Source organism: Jaculus jaculus, chromosome 7 (genome assembly GCF_020740685.1).
Source record: "Jaculus jaculus isolate mJacJac1 chromosome 7, mJacJac1.mat.Y.cur, whole genome shotgun sequence".
In the NCBI taxonomy this organism is placed as follows: Eukaryota; Metazoa; Chordata; class Mammalia; order Rodentia; family Dipodidae; genus Jaculus; species Jaculus jaculus.
Window position 1 is genome coordinate 48,837,425 of NC_059108.1, and position 17,237 is coordinate 48,854,661.

At 37.3% G+C, this 17,237-nt stretch overlaps 1 pseudogene; it reads left to right on the forward strand.

The window, feature by feature from the left end:
* Positions 1–15,463: 15,463 nt before the first annotated feature.
* The window catches only part of LOC101603797, a 74,900-nt pseudogene continuing 73,126 nt past the window's right edge, over positions 15,464–17,237 (forward strand).

Below are 17,237 nucleotides of genomic sequence, written 5' to 3' on the forward strand. Positions count from 1 at the left end.
AAAATAAAGATCAATGGAAAAGTCAGTATTTGTCTACAACATTGAATTGTCCAGGCAGGGTGGTATACACCAGTAATCCCGAGCAGTCAGAAGGCAAAGGGAAGAGAATTTTCACAAATTTGAAGCTAGTCTGGTCTACTTAGTAAGCTCCAGGCTAATCTAAGCTACAAAGCAAGAACTTTTCAACCAAAAAGAAAACATTGATTTAAGTCATTGAATTAAATTTACTACAATTAGAATCTTTCTCCCCCCCCCCTTTTTTTTGAGCCAGGGTCTTACTCTAGCCTATGCTGGTGACCAGGATCTCACTATGTAGTCTCAAACTGGCCTTAAACTCATGGCGATCTTCCCATCTCTGCCTCCCAAGTGTTGGGACAAAGGCAGTGAAAAGCTTTTCATATATGAAAATAAAATTGTGCCAACATGCTCTATATGTAGTACTGGTGATTAAATCATTACTAACAGGAAATGAATCCCTATAGTATGTTTTCATTCTTAGAATTTCATGGTTGGAGGGGTGGGCCCTGAACTTTAAACAATTTCCCTATCAGAACTGGGCAGGGATGAGATAGATGCTTTTGCCTTTCCCAGTAGGTTGTATTGTCTTTGGAGTCAAATTCAAGTGGAACCTAGATACTTTCATACCTGCTGCTCCAAATCCTGCCCTGATTTTACAGCCTGTGGTTTTCTTGAGCTAACTCATATTCATTGTTAAGATTACTTCAAGAAGAATCTTCTGGGCTGGAGAGATGGTTTAGCAGTTAAGCGCTTGCCTGTGAAGCCTGACCCCAGTTCCAGGCTCGATTCCCCAGGACCCATATTAGCCAGATGCACAAGGGGGTGCACGCATCTGGAGTTTGTTTGCAGTGGCTGGAGGCCCTGGTGGGCCCATTCTCTCTCTCTCTCTCTCTGCCTCTTTCTCTCTCTGTCACTCTCAAATGAATAAATGAAAATAAACAAAAAATTAAAACAAAAAGAAAACCCTTGTCTCAATAAAGTATTTTCTCTAAAAAGAAGAAGAAGAAGGAGGAGGAGGAGGAGGAGGAGGAGGAGAAGGAGGAGGAGGAGGAGGAGGAGGAGAAGAATTTTCTATCCACAAAGCGCTATTGAGATCCATGGACCTCACTGAAAACTTTGAGGAGAGAAAAAGAATGTTTTCACTGCATACCTAATAGAAAACAACTTAAAATTTATATACACACACGCAGATATATCTACATATATAAGACTACTCCCTCCAAGCTCCCTCATTAGACATTGCTTACTCTTCTCTTTTTTATCTCGATATTCTCTATTCTTTTTTGTATCAACCTGTGAAAATTTCCCATAATATTGAACAGAACCAGTCAACTTATCCTCCATGCCAAACACGGCACACTAAAACCCAGCTTGGTATACTGACAAAGGATCTTGTCAAGAGATGAGACCCACATGCCTTGTATATCAACCTACTGACCCACAGGGATCTAATATTCTATACTAATCAGTTTGTTCATCTCCCTAAAAGAAATTCAAAGGAATAAAAATGTCTCAATTTCTTTAAATAAAGCAGCCACTTGCCTTTCTCAAACAATTCCAATAGCTTGTAACTACATAGTAAGAAATTCCAGGAATGTGGTGGGTACATAAACATATTGATTAGCTTCCTGGAGATTTATATCCTAAGATTTACTCCAGGAAATCCTAATGTTAAAGTATATTTGGTCACTCTAAAAAAGTGCTTGTTTTTGAAAGATATCCTTGTTGGATAATGACATCTGATTACCTATATCATACCTCTATTCTGATCCCAGACATTACATAATTTTTGAGACAAAATGCTTCAGAAAATTTTGTATTTCATAAGCTCATATCAAAGAGATCTAAACCATTTGACCGAACACATTTAACCAATGAAAGTTTATGTTCAGGGAAGTCTTTTTTTAGACAATATCTAGGGAAATTAGACTTATAAATATAGGTGGTAAAGATGTAGCTGCAGGATTGAGTAATTGAGAAAAATGAAATTAGCATAATTTGTTAATCTATAAAAGGGCCTTGGTATGATGATTGTAAATGATGCCTGTTTGATTTTCTAGTTGTTGTGCTGTGATGAGTGTTTAGTTGGTAAGAGAAAGGACTTAGCTATTTACAATCACACTCCCAGTTCTGATTATAGACCCATCTCTAAGTATGTGGTATTAGTGATTTATTGAAGGTTTCTTTTTTAAAAAAATATTTTTTTTATTTATTTGCAAAAGTGGGGGAGAGAATGGGAACACCAGTTATTGCAAACTAACCCCAGATGTATGAGCCACTTTGTGCATCTGGCTTTACATGGCCATTGGAAAATCAAACCCAGGCCATTAGGCTTTGCAAGCAAGTTCCTTAATTAATAAGCCATCTCTGGGCTGAAGAGATGGCTTAGCGGTTAAGCACTTGCCTGTGAAGCCTACGGACCCCAGTTCGAGGCTCGGTTCCCCAGGTCCCACGTTAGCCAGATGCACAAGGGGGCACACGCGTCTGGAGTTCGTTTGCGGAGGCTGGAAGCCCTGGTGCGCCCATTCTCTCTCTCTCCCTCTATCTGTCTTTCTCCCTGTGTCTGTCGCTCTCAAATAAATAAATAAATAAAAATAAGCCATCTCTCCAGCCCCTTATCTAATATTTCTGAGTTCCAACTTTCTAATCTGTAACCAAAAAAAGATAACAAATCCTGCCTCAGAACATAATTCTGGGCATTAGTCATAAGAACGCTTTACACATGGAAAGATGTTATATGACTTTTCTGAAGACATATGAAAAAACATCTATTCAGCCTAGATAGGGCACTAAAGACAAACCAAAACCATAATTCCATCTGAATCTACCTTGGTGAGCCAATGAATTCATTGGAGTTAGTGATAGGAGCATGGATAACTGAGACAGCTGCATTATGGAAAAGCCTACCTTAGCAAGGGTGATGACTCAGCAACCTTGCATCTCCCAACTTCCAGGCAGCTCCACTGAAGAATCTCCTCTCCCCAGCTACTGCTTTAATAAACAGTCTTGGGAAAGGCCTTGTGAATCTTGTCACTTTCTGAGCTTTCAGAGCCTCATGAGTTCCAGGAGCTTCCTATGCCTTGAGAGTTTCATTAGCTTCTTTCCTTTTATGAACCTCAGTTCAAGAAGGAACATTTCAATGAGGAACACTTAGCAGTACAAAAGATGTCATAATCATAACTGCTGTTAGATTTTTCACAAATGCAGACTGGTCAGGGACTCCTGTTTTGTTTATAAATGGTTTATTTAAAAATTTATTTATTTATTATCATGCATTTATTGTGAGCCACATCTCCCTTCTCATTTTAGTTCAAGGTATCTCCCTCCAAAACCTACAAATCTGCATTTAGCATTCAACATCCTTTCATGGATTTGATTTAAAATGTGCAGTTAGCTGCAAGTTCACATTCTATAAGTTCAAGGCATTTCTGCTCTATGTAACTCTTCCTTTATAAAACATATTAAAATGATGTTTTTAGAATGGTATATTTATAGAATGATATTTTACTTTTTAAAAAAATTTTTTATTTATTTATTTGAGAGTGACAGACACAGACAGAAAGACAGATAGAGGGAGAGAGAGAGAATGGGCGTGCCAGGGCTTCCAGCCTCTGCAAACGAACTCCAGATGCGTGCGCCCCCTTGTGCATCTGGCTAACGTGTGGCCTGGGGAACCGAGCCTCGAACTGGGGTCCGTAGGCTTCACAGGCAAGCGCTTAACCGTTAAGCTATCTCTCCAGCCCTAGAATGATATTTTAGACTGGTATAGAATGATATAGTTTGGGCTCAATACATTTTACATGTAAATAATAGTAATAATAATGTTTTAGTTTGATCTATAGAAAACTTAATACTTTTTTGTTAGCCCCTAAAAGAAGCTTAGGAACAACTATACCTAATGGAGAGAAGTCAGTCCTGGTGGGCTTTTTGTGGGGCTCCAACTTTTCATTTCTGGACCTTTTCTCAATAACTAATGGAAAGTTCTGTACCCTTTCTTCATTTTCTCTTTGTTGCACACATTAATATTCTCTAATCTCTCTTCACAGACTCAATCCTCCTACCCTTTTATCATCTGGGCTCCATTCTGTGGATATTTTTGGATTCTAGCCAAGGCATTGATGTTTCTTTTTCTTCATGTAAGACTATACATGATATCCCTGGTCACCTGATGATGACCATATTCAGTAAAATGATTTATTTCCTCTTTGGACATTTGAAACTTTGCTTCTTAGCTTTTCCAAGAGTATTGTGATTTTTAATTTGCATTTGTTTTTAGAAACTGTCAGGACATATTAGTTTCTTCTGAACTCTTGCCCCCAAGTTTCACTGCTTGCTGAATGTCATTATTTCACTTGTCTCTTTGACTTCATACACAGAATATTCCCAAATCAACAATAACTCAAACACTTAGCTATGGGGATTGAACACACCATCACTGGTCTTGAAACTGTAGGCATTAAAAGAAAGCAGCAACAATAGGGACTGAATTTTTCACAAGAGCATACAATGGACTAGAATGAGAAACGTGACATAGTCCACCTTTTACTAGTATTTGGTGATCACATAACCTCAAATATATACTTCACAAAATTCAGAGGGTGATTTATAATTATTGTGTATTATTTTATTTACTAGTTAATTTTAATTTTAATTTTATTCCTTTATTCCTGGATTTTACAGTAGGGTTTAATTTTTAAAAAGTTGTTTATGGCTGGGCAGATGGTTTAATCATTAAAGTGCCTGCGAAGCCTAAAGACCCATGTTTGACTCTTCAGATCCTACATAAGCCAGATGCACGAAGCTAAGGCAAGAATAAGGTCATAAATGCCCACTAGATGGCACAAGAATCTGGAGTTCAATTGCAACTGCTGAGACCTGGTGTGCCAATTCTCTCACTCTCTCTAAAATTAAAAAAAAATGTAAATAAAAAATATTTTAAGAGGTTTGTTTTCCTCCTGTACAGTTTCACCAATGACCAGTAGATCTGTAGTCTTAAAAAATTAATAAAATAAGTTTTACTTACACTAAATCTTTTCATACAGAAAAGATTTAAGGTGACTTATAATGAGGTTTATTGCCATACAACATGGTAATAAAATGAATTTAAGATTCATTTAGGGGGAACTCATGGAGGAAATACAGGAGTGTGTGTTCTAAGTTCATAGACTCTTGCTGGAAGCAGGCTTGACTTTTAGTTCAACTTTTGGATTCTATATAAGGTTATCAATTGAGGCTATATTTTTCCCACCTAAACTCTGGTGGGAAAAATAACTGACTAGACACTTACATGATGTAATAGAAATAATATTCATTTTAAATGGTTGTGATGTCTTTAAAGAAAAGAAGAAATGCTATGTTTACAAAATTATCTTTGAGCCCCCAACTTTTCACCACCTAGATCTGATTTCTCTGAAACACAAGGAAAACAGTCAATTTTATAGAGTCAGAAATTCTTGTCTGCATTTAAAAAAATTCCCAGGCTGTGCACACCTAAATTACAGAGGGAACTATTTACAAATTACATGGTAGAAATAAAATAGTTGGAAAATATAAAACTATATAGAATATATAGGATACTATAAAATAGCATGTTAATTATGCATAGATTTCACTTATAATCATCATATCTTTACAAATTTAAAAAAAACTTTTTATTTTTATATATTTGCAAGCCAAGAGAGAGAAGCAAAGAGAGAGTATGGACACACGAAAGTCTCTAACCCCTGCAAACAAACTCCTGTTGTATGCAGCACTTTGTGCATCTGGTTTTATGTGGGTACTGGGAAATTGAACCCAGATCATTAGTCTCTGTAGGCAAACACCTTAACCACTGAGCCATCTCTTCATCCCTCTTTACAGTTGTTTTTAGGACAACTTGCTAAAAAGATGATTTTATGTATCAAAACATATGATTATTTTTTAAAACCTTTGAGGCATTTTGCTGGCTCATCAGCCAATCTGTAATGTTACACATAATCACTGCAGTAACCCTTGTATCCTTAGCATCCTTGGCTTAGTTTCCTTGTTTATAACAAGGCTGTCTATTCAATCTGCTCATAGTTTCATTTGCTATACAGAAGCTTTTTAATTATATATAATTCCATTTGTTAATTCTTAGAGCTATGTATTAGTTACTTTCTTGTTACTGTGATACAAAAAGCACCTGACCAGAGCAACTTAAGGAAGGAAGACCTTATTTCATATAGCTTGAGGTTACAGTTCATTATGGTGGGGAAGACATGGTAGCAGGAGCAGGAAAAAAAAAAAATAGCCAGTCATGGTGCATCCACAGTCAGGAAGCAGAGAATGAGGGATGCTTGTATTCATCTTACTTTCTGATTTTTATTCAGTCCGGGACCTGGACCCATGGAATGATGCTGGCCACAGTTAAGATGGGTCTTTCCATCTCAATTTACCCAACCAAGACAATCTCTCCTAAGCATGCTCAGAGGCTTGCCTCCTAGGTGCTTTTAGGTGCTGTTGATAATCACTATAAACCATCATAAGTTATTTCCTGTGCCTTTTGTCCTGTTCAAAAAGGACTTGTCTATTCCTGTAACTTGAAAAACTTCTGTGTTTTTCTCTAGCAATTTCAGAATTTTAGAGTTTTTTTTTTCCATCTATTTAACCTTGTACTGGAAATCCACGCAAGTTAAATATATCAGGGAAAAAAACATAAGTTATGAGGACTAGAAATAAAAGAACTTAGTATTATTTACAAAAGATATGATGATATTAGTAGGAAATTCAAAGCAATCTACAGAAAAATGATCAGAATTACTAACAAGTTATCTAATTATAAATTTAATATATGATAATCAACTATATTTCTATGTATTACTAAAACTTATATAAGAATTTGCAATGGGATCAAAACAACAGATACTCTGAAATAAACACTACAAATACTTAACACTTCTACACAAAAAATAAAAATTATTCACAGACAATGTAGCATTTCTCAATAAATGGAGGGTTATGCCTTGTTTCTTGGTTAGAAATATAAGTATATACAACATCCTAACAGATCCATAGGAACTATTCAATATTTAGTTAGGTTTGGTTAGGTTTAGTTTTTGAAATGACTGGCCTTGAACTTATAATGCTCTTGTCTCAACTTCCCAAATAGCTGGAATTACAGATGTGCAGTTTCAATGTACTCTTTTTTTAAAATTTTTTTGTTCATTTTTATTTATTTATTTGAGAGTTACAGGCAGAGAGAGAAAGAGGCAGATAGAGAGAGTGACAGACAGAGAAAGAGGCAGATAGATAGAGAGAGAGAGAATGGGCATGCCAGGGCTTCCAGCCACTGCAAATGAACTCTAGATGCGTGCGTCCCCTTGTGCATCTGGCTAACGTGGGTCCTGAGGAGTTGAGCCTCGAACCGGGGTCCTTAGGCTTCACAGGCAAGCACTTAACCGCTAAGCCATCTCTCCAGTCCTCAATGTACTCTTAAACTGCAACCAAATATTTTCGAGAATCATAAGCTGATCTTAAAATTTATACTGAAATACAAATGAACTAGAATATCTAATGGATTCTTAGATGGCAACACAACTGCAGTAACAAAAACAAATAATATGACACAATGAAATAGAATTATAAGTCAATGAACATAAATTGTAACATTTGGTTTATAGCAAGGGTGTCAGTACAAGACCATCCAGAAATTATGCTCTTTTTCTGGGGGGGGGGGCAATCTTTCTGTCCCTTTTTATTTTTTTGTATTTTTTTTCTTTATTAGTTATGTACATACTCAGCAAATGAACAGCCATATTGGTACCATCCTTAGCCTCCTCCCTGTCCCCCCCACCCCAGCTGAAGGGACCCTCCTCACTGGGGATTGTGGGTCATGCATTGTGAGGGTAGCCATCAGTTATGGATAAGAGACCATGTCTTTGTGCATAATACCCTAACTTGTGCCTCTAACAACCTTTCTGCCTCCCTCTTCTGTGAATTTCCCTGAGCCATTTTGGGTTCTTTTAGGTCTACTTCAGTGATGAGGTCCTGGGAACCTCTGTGTCTCTGGATATCTGGTTTGGTAGGAGTTGAATGTTCTCTGTGTCTATCTCCTTCACGCTTGTGCTGGTACCAGGTTCACCAAGAAAGCAGCACTCTTGCTCATTTCCCCAATTACTCTATGGTTTCAGCTGGGGGCCTGGTGAAGTGTGATGGGCTGCTTCTCTCTTCAGATTCTGCCTCCGTCTGAAAAAGAGAAGCAGATTCTCCAATGGAGAGTGAAATAACACCTTATACATGGTATAACCATTATAATTTTAGAGAGAATTTAATAGGTGTAGGCCCTCTTGTAGCTCAAGATTGGTGGGAGCTTGATATTGGAAAGTTAACTTGCTTTTTTTTTTTTTTTTTAATATGGCTCTGACTTATTTCCCATTTCCAGTTATAGGTTCCATTCCACTGAGTGGATCCATTAGCCAATTCAAGAGTAGTTGGTTACCCACCATGGCTGTGTGCCCCGATTACACTTGGGTGAGCATTATGTAAGGTTGTTCGCTGCTGTGTCATTTAGAACACAAGTTGCTCAGATAGATGTTGGCCAGTTTCCCCTAGTAATCACATGCTCTGACAGAAATCTGTCTTCTTTTGGGAAACCTTGTAGGTCTCTCTGATCAACAGCTCATTTTGGATGTTAACCACATCCTGGTACTGAGAGTTACAGGCCAGTACCAAGGGAAGAAAAGGAAAAAAAAAGACAGGTAATATAAAAGTGAAAGAGAGAAGAGAGAGAGACAGAGAGAGAGAGAGAGAGAGAGACAGAGAGACAGAGAGACAGAGAGACAGAGAGAGAGGAAAAGATTAAGGTTAGTCTTCATCATACTCTCTCCAGAGCCCTTTGATTCAGGTGTTCCCTCTAAGGACCTGATGAAGGTTCATCCTTTTAGTCTTTCAGGATATAGGATTTTATGGTATCAGTTCCATTTGAGCACCCCCCACAGACCTTATTCTCCCCTCCAGCCCCAACCTCCCTATTGTCCCTATGTCAGAATCTTGGGAAGATTCAGGTTAGGAGCCACAGATGAGTGAGACCATGTGCCAATTATTTTTCTGTGATTGGGTAAGTTTGCTGAGCATGATCTGTCCCAAGTTTGACCAGTTTTCTTCAAATTTCATTGGGTGTTTTTTCCTTATTGCTGTGTACAACTCCATCGTGTAGATATACCACATGTTGGTTATTCATTTGTTTATTGATGGACATCTGGGTCAATTCCAGTTCTTAGCTATTATGAATTTATCAGCTATAAACATGGTTAAGCAAATCTCTCTGAACTGAAGCATGGAGCTTTTAGGATAAATGCCCAGTAAGGGACTAATTGGGTCTGTTGGTAACTCTAACCTTTTTAGGAGTCTCCATGTTGCTTTCCATAGTTGTTGTACCATCTTACATTCCCACCAAAAGTGAATGAGGGTTCCTATTTCTCCACATCTTCACCAGCATTTGTTTTCAATTGATTTTTTGATGTTTGTAACCTTACTGGGGTGAGGTGGAATCTCATAACTGTTTTAATTTGCATTTCCCTGATGATTAGGGATGTTGGACAGTTTCTTAAGTGTGTGTTTCCCATTTAGGTTTTAAGTTAAGGTCATTTGATTTATTTTTAATTTATTTTTGTGTAGAATGAGAGTCATGAATCTGATTTTGTTCTTCTGCATTGGTATATCCCGTTTCTTCCACACCATTTGATGCATAGATTGTCCTTACTCAATGTATGCCTTTTACCTTTGTCGGGTATTATGTGGCAGTATCTAAGTGGATTTTATGGTCATGACTTTTTGTGACAGCAATATGCAGTCTTTGTCAATATGGCTCTGTAGTATAATTTGAGGTCGAGTAGTGTTACACCTCCAGCAGTGCTATTCCAGCTTAGATTGGCTTTGGTTATTCATGCTCATTTGTGTTTCCATATGAATTTCGGGCTTGGTTTTTCTGGCTTTCTGAAGGATGTCATTGAAATTTTTGTGAGGACTGTGCTGAGTCTGTAGATTATTTTAGGTAATGTAGCCATTCTCACAATATTAGTTCTGCCAATCCAGGTACCTAGAAAAGTCTTTACGTCATCTAATAAATTATTTAACTTCTTTCTTCAGAGCCTTAAAGTCAAAATTGTCTAGGTCTTTAACTTCCTTGGTTACATTTATTTATAGGTATTTTTTAAAAGCTATTGTGAATAGGACATTATTTCTATTTTTTTCAGCAACTTCATTAATGGTAGATATGAAAGCTGATCTTTTAAAATATATTTTTGTTGAAAAATTCTATACTCACATACAACAAACCATAATACCCTCCCCTCCCCCAGTTTCCCCTTTGTAACTCTGCTGTACATCACATCCCCTCCTTCTCGACATTAGTCTCAGTTGCTCCTTTTTGCATGTTATTTTGTGTCTTGAAACTTGACTGAATATGTTTATAAAATCTCAGAATTTTCTGGTGGAGCCTGTAAAGTATTTTAAGTATAAAATCATGTTAACTGTGAATAAGGATAATTTGAATTCTTCCTTTTCTATTTTTATATATTTTGTAGCTTTCTCTTGTCTTACTGCACTAGCCAAGACTTTGAACACTATCTTGAATAGGAGTGGATAGAGTAGGGACCATTGTTTAATGACATCTTTTAGAGGAAATATTCTTAATTTTCCTTCACTTAGTGTAATTTTGGCTATTAATGTATCATATATAGCCTTTATTATTTTGATGTTTCATCTATTCCTAATGTTCTCAAGAGTTTTATTTCTTTCTGGCTTTTTTTTTTTTTTTTTAATGAAACAGAGTGAAAGAGAGAGATAGAGAGGGGATTGGCATGCCAGGGCCTCCAGCCACTACAATTGAACTCCAGATGGGTGTACCACCTTATGTGCATGTACATCCTTACACATTTGCATCACCTGCATGCCTGGCTTATGTGGGACCTGGAGAGTCGAACATGGGTCCTTAAGCCTTGCAGGCAAGCACCTTAACCACTAAGCAATCTCTCCACAGCCCTGTACTCAGGTTTATCATTAAGGCAGGCTAATCTCTATTAACCTCTATTAAATGAATTTTCTGTATCTATAAAAATGATTATGTTATTTATAACCTTCACTTACTGTGTTATTACATTTATGGACTTGCATGTGCTGAATCAGCCTTTGATCCTTGATATCAAACTAATATGGTTGTAGTACATGATCTTCTAATAGGTTCTTTAATTTAGTTTATACACATTTGGTTGAGAATTTTTACACCTGTGTTCATCAGAGAAATTTTTGTTCAGTTTTTTTTTTCCAATATCTTTGTCCAGTTTTGTTTTCAGAGTAATACTGTAACTATTCAAAAAATGAGTTTGTAGTGTTTTTTCCCTTTCCGTTTTGTGGAACAATTTGTGGGGCATTGTTAGAGCTTCCTGAAAATCTGGTAACTTCATCAGTGAATCCACTCAATCCGGGACTTTTACTTGTGAGAGATTTTTTAAAATTATATTTTATTAATTAGTTTTGTATTCAGTGAACACAGTCAAGTTTGTACTATTGTTAGCCTCCTCCTTGTCCTACCCCTCCCCCTGACCCCTCCTTGTTGAGGTATATGGGTCATGCCTTGTGGAGTTAGCTCTCAGTTCTGGATAGGAGGAAATGTCTCACTATCATGACCCAACGTGTGGCTCTGACATGCTTTCTGCCTCCTCTTCCACAAAATTTTACTGAGCCAGGTTGAGTTCATTTTAGGTCTGCTTCAGTGATGAGGTGTTGGGAGCTTCTGTGTCTCTGGATATCTGATTCGGTAGAGGTTGATAGTTCTCTGTGTCAATCTCCTTCACCCTTGTGCTGGTACCAGGTTCACCAAGAAAACAGCATCCTTGCTTGTTTCACCAATTATTCTTAGTTTCAGCTGGGGCCCTTTTGAGGTATGATGGGGTGGTTCTCTACTTAGGATCTGGGTCTACCTGGAAAAGAGAAGCAGATTCTCCCATGGAGAGTAAAGTTAGCACCAGATAAATAGGATAACCCTATTTTTTTTAGAGAGAATTTAACAGGTGTAAGCCCTCTTGTTGCCCGCAGTTGGTGGTAGCTTGATAATGATAGCAGGCTTGTTTTTGGATCTGGTTCTGACTTGTTTCCCAGCTCCAGCTATGGGTTCCATTACACTGAGAAAATCAGTTAACCAAATCAAGAGCAGTTGGTCCCCCACCATGGCTGTGTGCCACTATTGCACTTGTTTGAGCATCACGACAGGTTAGGGAGATTTTAAATTCCATTTCATTGCTTGTTTTAGGTCTGTTTAAGTTGTTTATATCTTATAGATATAATTTTGGGTAGGCCATATGAGTTTAGAAATTTATTTATTCTAGATTGTCCAACTTTTTAGAGAGTAAGTTTTCAAAGTATTCCCTAAGATCTTCTGGATTTCTTTAAAGTCTTTTTTTTTTTTTTTTTTTGTAGTAGCTGCCTGTTCATCTAAGACTTTATTAATTTGGGTCTTTTTCCTCTTTATTTTTCTTAGTTTGGCTAGATACTGGTCAATCTTGTTAATATTTTTAAGTAATCAACTGTTAGATTGATTCTATATATTCCTCTTTAGTCTCTATTTTCTGCGATATTATGCAATTTTCATATGAATTCAGTTTGGGTTTGACTCTTTGTTGTCTAATGTCTTGCATTATGTCACTAGATTATTTATTTTGGATGTCTCTGCTTTTTTTAATGTGGACACTTACAGCTATAAGTTTTGTATTAATGATGGCTTCCTTTGTAGTCTATAATGTGATTTATTTTGGAGTAGGTTCCATGTGCCACTGAGAAGAACATATTCTTCTATCTGTTGGGAGACATAGTCTGCAGATACCTGATAAGCCAGTTAACCTGTGATATGATTTCACCCGGAAGTTTCTTTGATGATTTTTAGTTTGGAATTCTATCTAAATATGAAAGTGAGATATTGAAGTCTCCAACTATTATATTATATCATATTATATTATATTATATTATATTATGTTTGATTATATTTGATTACATTATATTATATTGTGATGTCAGGACCTATGGGCCCCTTTTCCCTTTATTGTTTGCCTTATGATATTGAGAACTCCCAAATTTGGTACATAAATATTTTTAGTTTTTATATCTTCTTGATTAATTGTTCTCTTTTTTTAAAAAAATGTGATGTCTCTTGTTATCTCTTCTGATAAGTTTTGGCTTGAAGTTGTCTTTATTTATATAACAATTGCTATGCCTGTTTGTTGACAGCTTCCATTTACTTAGTGGTTTTATTTCATCCTTTTACACCAGGTTTTGGACATATTTTCTACCTACATGCATTTCTTGTAGACAATAGTTGCATGATGTTTTTATAGTCTGACTAACCTCTTTTTATTGTTGGACTGAGACCATTTATATTTGCTGTTATCACTGAGATGGGTTGCTAGTTCTTGTTTGGCTTAGGCACTGTTCTGGCTAGTTGAACAGTTAAGCACTTGTGATCACTCTCCCCTGACAGTGCTGGGGTTTCATGGTCTGCTGTGTTAGACATGGCTGATTCCTTCCTACCTCATCATTGTTATCTGTTCTCTTCATAGAATGGATTCCTTTCTGCTTTCTTCTGGATGAGACTTTGTTCTTCCATGCATTGCTCTGGGAATTTCCTGCAGCGATGGTTTAGTTGTCATGTCATGAATTTCTTTGATTTGTATCGTGAAATATCCTTATTTCTCCATCAATTTCAAATTTATTAGAATAATAAATTAATAATTAATAATTTCTCTTTTTACCATTCTTAGGATGGTTTGTTTGTTATATGAGTCCTATGAGAGCACTGTTTTCACTAGCAATCAAGTCCTTACTGCTGTTCAGCTGGAGGGCCCAAATGTTCCCTACTAATTTACCAACAGTCCCAGATTTGCCTTGCTGTGGGAGACACTTAAGCACTTTATTGGGTTTCTGTTAAAGTTCTGAGACCACAGCTTTGGAGTGCAAGATAGAGAAGATGTAGTTTATAGACATTTTTAGAACAAAGGTTATCAAAATTTAAGTAGGGGGCTGGAGAGATGGCTTAGTGGTTAAGCGCTTGCCTGTGAAGCCTAAGGACCCAGGTTCGAGGCTCGGTTCCCCAGGTCCCACGTTAGCCAGATGCACAAGGGGGCGCACACGTCTGGAGTTCGTTTGCAGTGGCTGGAAGCCCTGGCGCGCCCATTCTCTCTCTTTCCCTCTATGTGTCTTTCTCTCTATGTCTGTCGCTCTCAAATAAATAAATAAAAAATGAACCAAAAAAAACTTAAAAAAAAAAAATTTAAGTAGGTTTGCCATTTGTATTTCTTCTTCTGTGAACTGCCTGTTCTGGTCTTTGCCCCATTTTGTGAATGGGGTGTTTGACTTCTTACTGTTTAGATTTTTGAGTTCTTTGTAGATTCTAGAGATTAGGCCTCTATCATTTGGATAACCTGCAAATATTTTCTCCCATTCTTTGGGTAATCTATTGGCTTTGCTTATTGTATGCTTGTCTGTAAAGAAACTCTTCAGCTTCATGTGATCCCATTGGTTGAGTGACTGTTTAAGATTGTGAGCTACTGGCAAAGAAAGAATGTTTTGAATTGATTCAACAATTGCTGACTAACATTTTGTTACATTTGCTTATCTTTCTATGCTGTTTGGCATAAATTTGGAATGTTGTTTGATCAGCTTTATAACATGTCATCTCTAAATTTGTCTTTATACTAGTCCTCAGAATAAGAATTTTATTTTTACAGTTATCTTTAGGAAGCAAACAGTAATTTTGTAATATTATTAAGCTATCGCTTACACTTACAATTCCATTGTTGTTCCGAAATAAAATCTATAAACGAAAAAAAAAAAGTAGGGAAATGAGTGGGAGCAGAGGAAGGAGAAAAAGGAAGTAAATTATGAATAAAGTAAAAAGTATGTATCTTAGACATATGATACAAAGTAGAGACTATTATAGATTTAGAAGTACAGAAAAAAAACATTTTTGTTGTAGAAAAATAAGAGATGATCATGAAATTCTTTTTTGGTTGAGATAAGAGTTAAAATAGAGTAGCTTAACAATTCACATACAAAATTATATAGAGTAATAAAATATTAGAAAGAAAATTTGGGAAAAATCCTAAACAACTGAAAAGTTAAAAAAATTGGGGGCTGAAAAGATTACTCAGTGGTTAAATATGCTTGCTAGCAAAAACCTACCAGCCTGGGTTCAATTTCCCATTCATTTATGCAAGCTGGAAGTAAAATGTGATACAAGTATCTGGTGTTCATTTGAGCAGTAAGAGGCCATGATATGCCTATAAACACAGACAAATAAATTAATTCATTAAATTAAAAAATAGAAGTAATGTGAGATAGAAAACACTATTCTATTAGCATTCTCCTGATTGGTTTTCTCAGTGGATTGATGTGATTTCTGCTCCCAAGGGATTGTCATTTGTGTCAGTCCGGAAAGATGAGGGAAAAGACTTCTAATCTCAGCAGTTCTGACAGGTTAAGTCAATGTGCTCCTCCAAATAAGAAAGATATCTGTAGGTACAGACTACTTTCTGTTTTTAGAATTTGTTTTTATTTATTGGGTTGGAGAGATGGCTCACTGGTTAAGGTGCTTGCCTGCAAAGCCTAAGGACTGGGGGTTTGAGTCCCCAGTATCCACATAAAGCTAGATGCATAAGAAGGCACATGTGCCTGGAGTTTGTTTACAGTGGCTAGAGGCTCTGGTGCACCCATTCTCTATTTCTCTCTCTCTATCTCGTGTGCTCAAATAAATAAATGCCCTTTGTACATCTGAATTTACATAGAAACTGGGAAATCAAACCCAGGTCTTCAGGCTTTGAAAGCAAGTATCTTTAACCACAGCCAACTCTCCAGTCCCTTCTTTCTACTTTCAGCAGGAGTTCCCTGGCCAGAACCCCCATACACCCCAACCTCAGCCAATTACAATCGAGACTGTGTGAATCAGGGATGGGACTTTTCATGCTTTCTGTAATTCACTCTTTCCGGAGTGGGGGAGGGGGTGGGACTTGGACGACCCTCCCTCCTGAGTGTGTGTGTGGGCCCCTCAGAGCGTCCAGTTCCATAGCACAGAGCAGCTCTGTAGCTCCCCCTGGCAATGGTGGGACAGTACTGATTCTCCCTGCTTGGCAGGCTACAGTTGGTTCCCTAGCCTCGAACTCTCCGGATTACGATTGCCTGCTCCATGTTTACTTTTCAATCACTGGGTAACTCTCTGAGATTCTCTGGGCCGCACCTAGGGGAAGTTCACTCGGATCCACATGGTGGCTGGGGTTAGAGTGTGGGCAGCCTGGCTCCCTTTGCCGCAGTTCACTGGTGGCAGGCTTCTGCAGGCAGTTCCCTGACACAGTCAGGTAAGCCTGATCTGTAAAGTGGCCATGTGGCTGTGGGCCCAGAGACCGTGGTGGCCACAGGGAGAGACCAGCTCTGTTTCTGGGGAAAGTTTACTGGTGTGAAAAGCAAATGCTGGTTAGTCTGTGAGTAGGGAAGTTAGCAAAGCGATTCTCTCTGTCTTCATTTCCATTCCCTCCTGAATACTCATCCTCTAGCTCTGACCAGGCTTCTAGTCTGCCATTTTTCCAGGAAGTATTGTGTTGCTCTAAGTGTTAATTAGTAGTAGGTAAAGCACTTATGACAATTGCACACACATTTTTGCTGTCATTATTTGGAAATTTGTTAAGAAAAATAGTTTATTTTATTATGTATATCAATACCAAGATATGGAGTACATTTGTGTATTTATTGGACAGTTCTGTTTCTTCTTTCATAAATTGCTTGTTTATATCTTTAACACAACTTTCTAGTTTTTTATTTTATCAAGTACATTGCAAGAGGCAGTGGCCTAAACATTCATAAGAGTACTGTCAGTAGCCTCTAATGATTTTTTTTCATTTTTCTTATTTATTCTGTGTACTCTTAACATACTTAGGAGATTAACTTTTCTGACAAAAATGTCTTAAATATTTCTCTCAGCTTCTACTCATTTAATTTGGGCCACACTTCTTTTTCACATGTAGACGCTTTGATTTTTTTGTTACATAAAACAGTGAATGTTTGTACATGTTTGCTTCCTTTCTTTATAGAGTAGTTCCAGCTTTTCCACAGTCTCGGTTACCCATGGTCAACCATGATCCAAAAGTATTGTACAGGAAATTCTATACTTTGATAGAAAGGGATAGACCACATTCACATAACTTTCATTGCATCATGTGGTT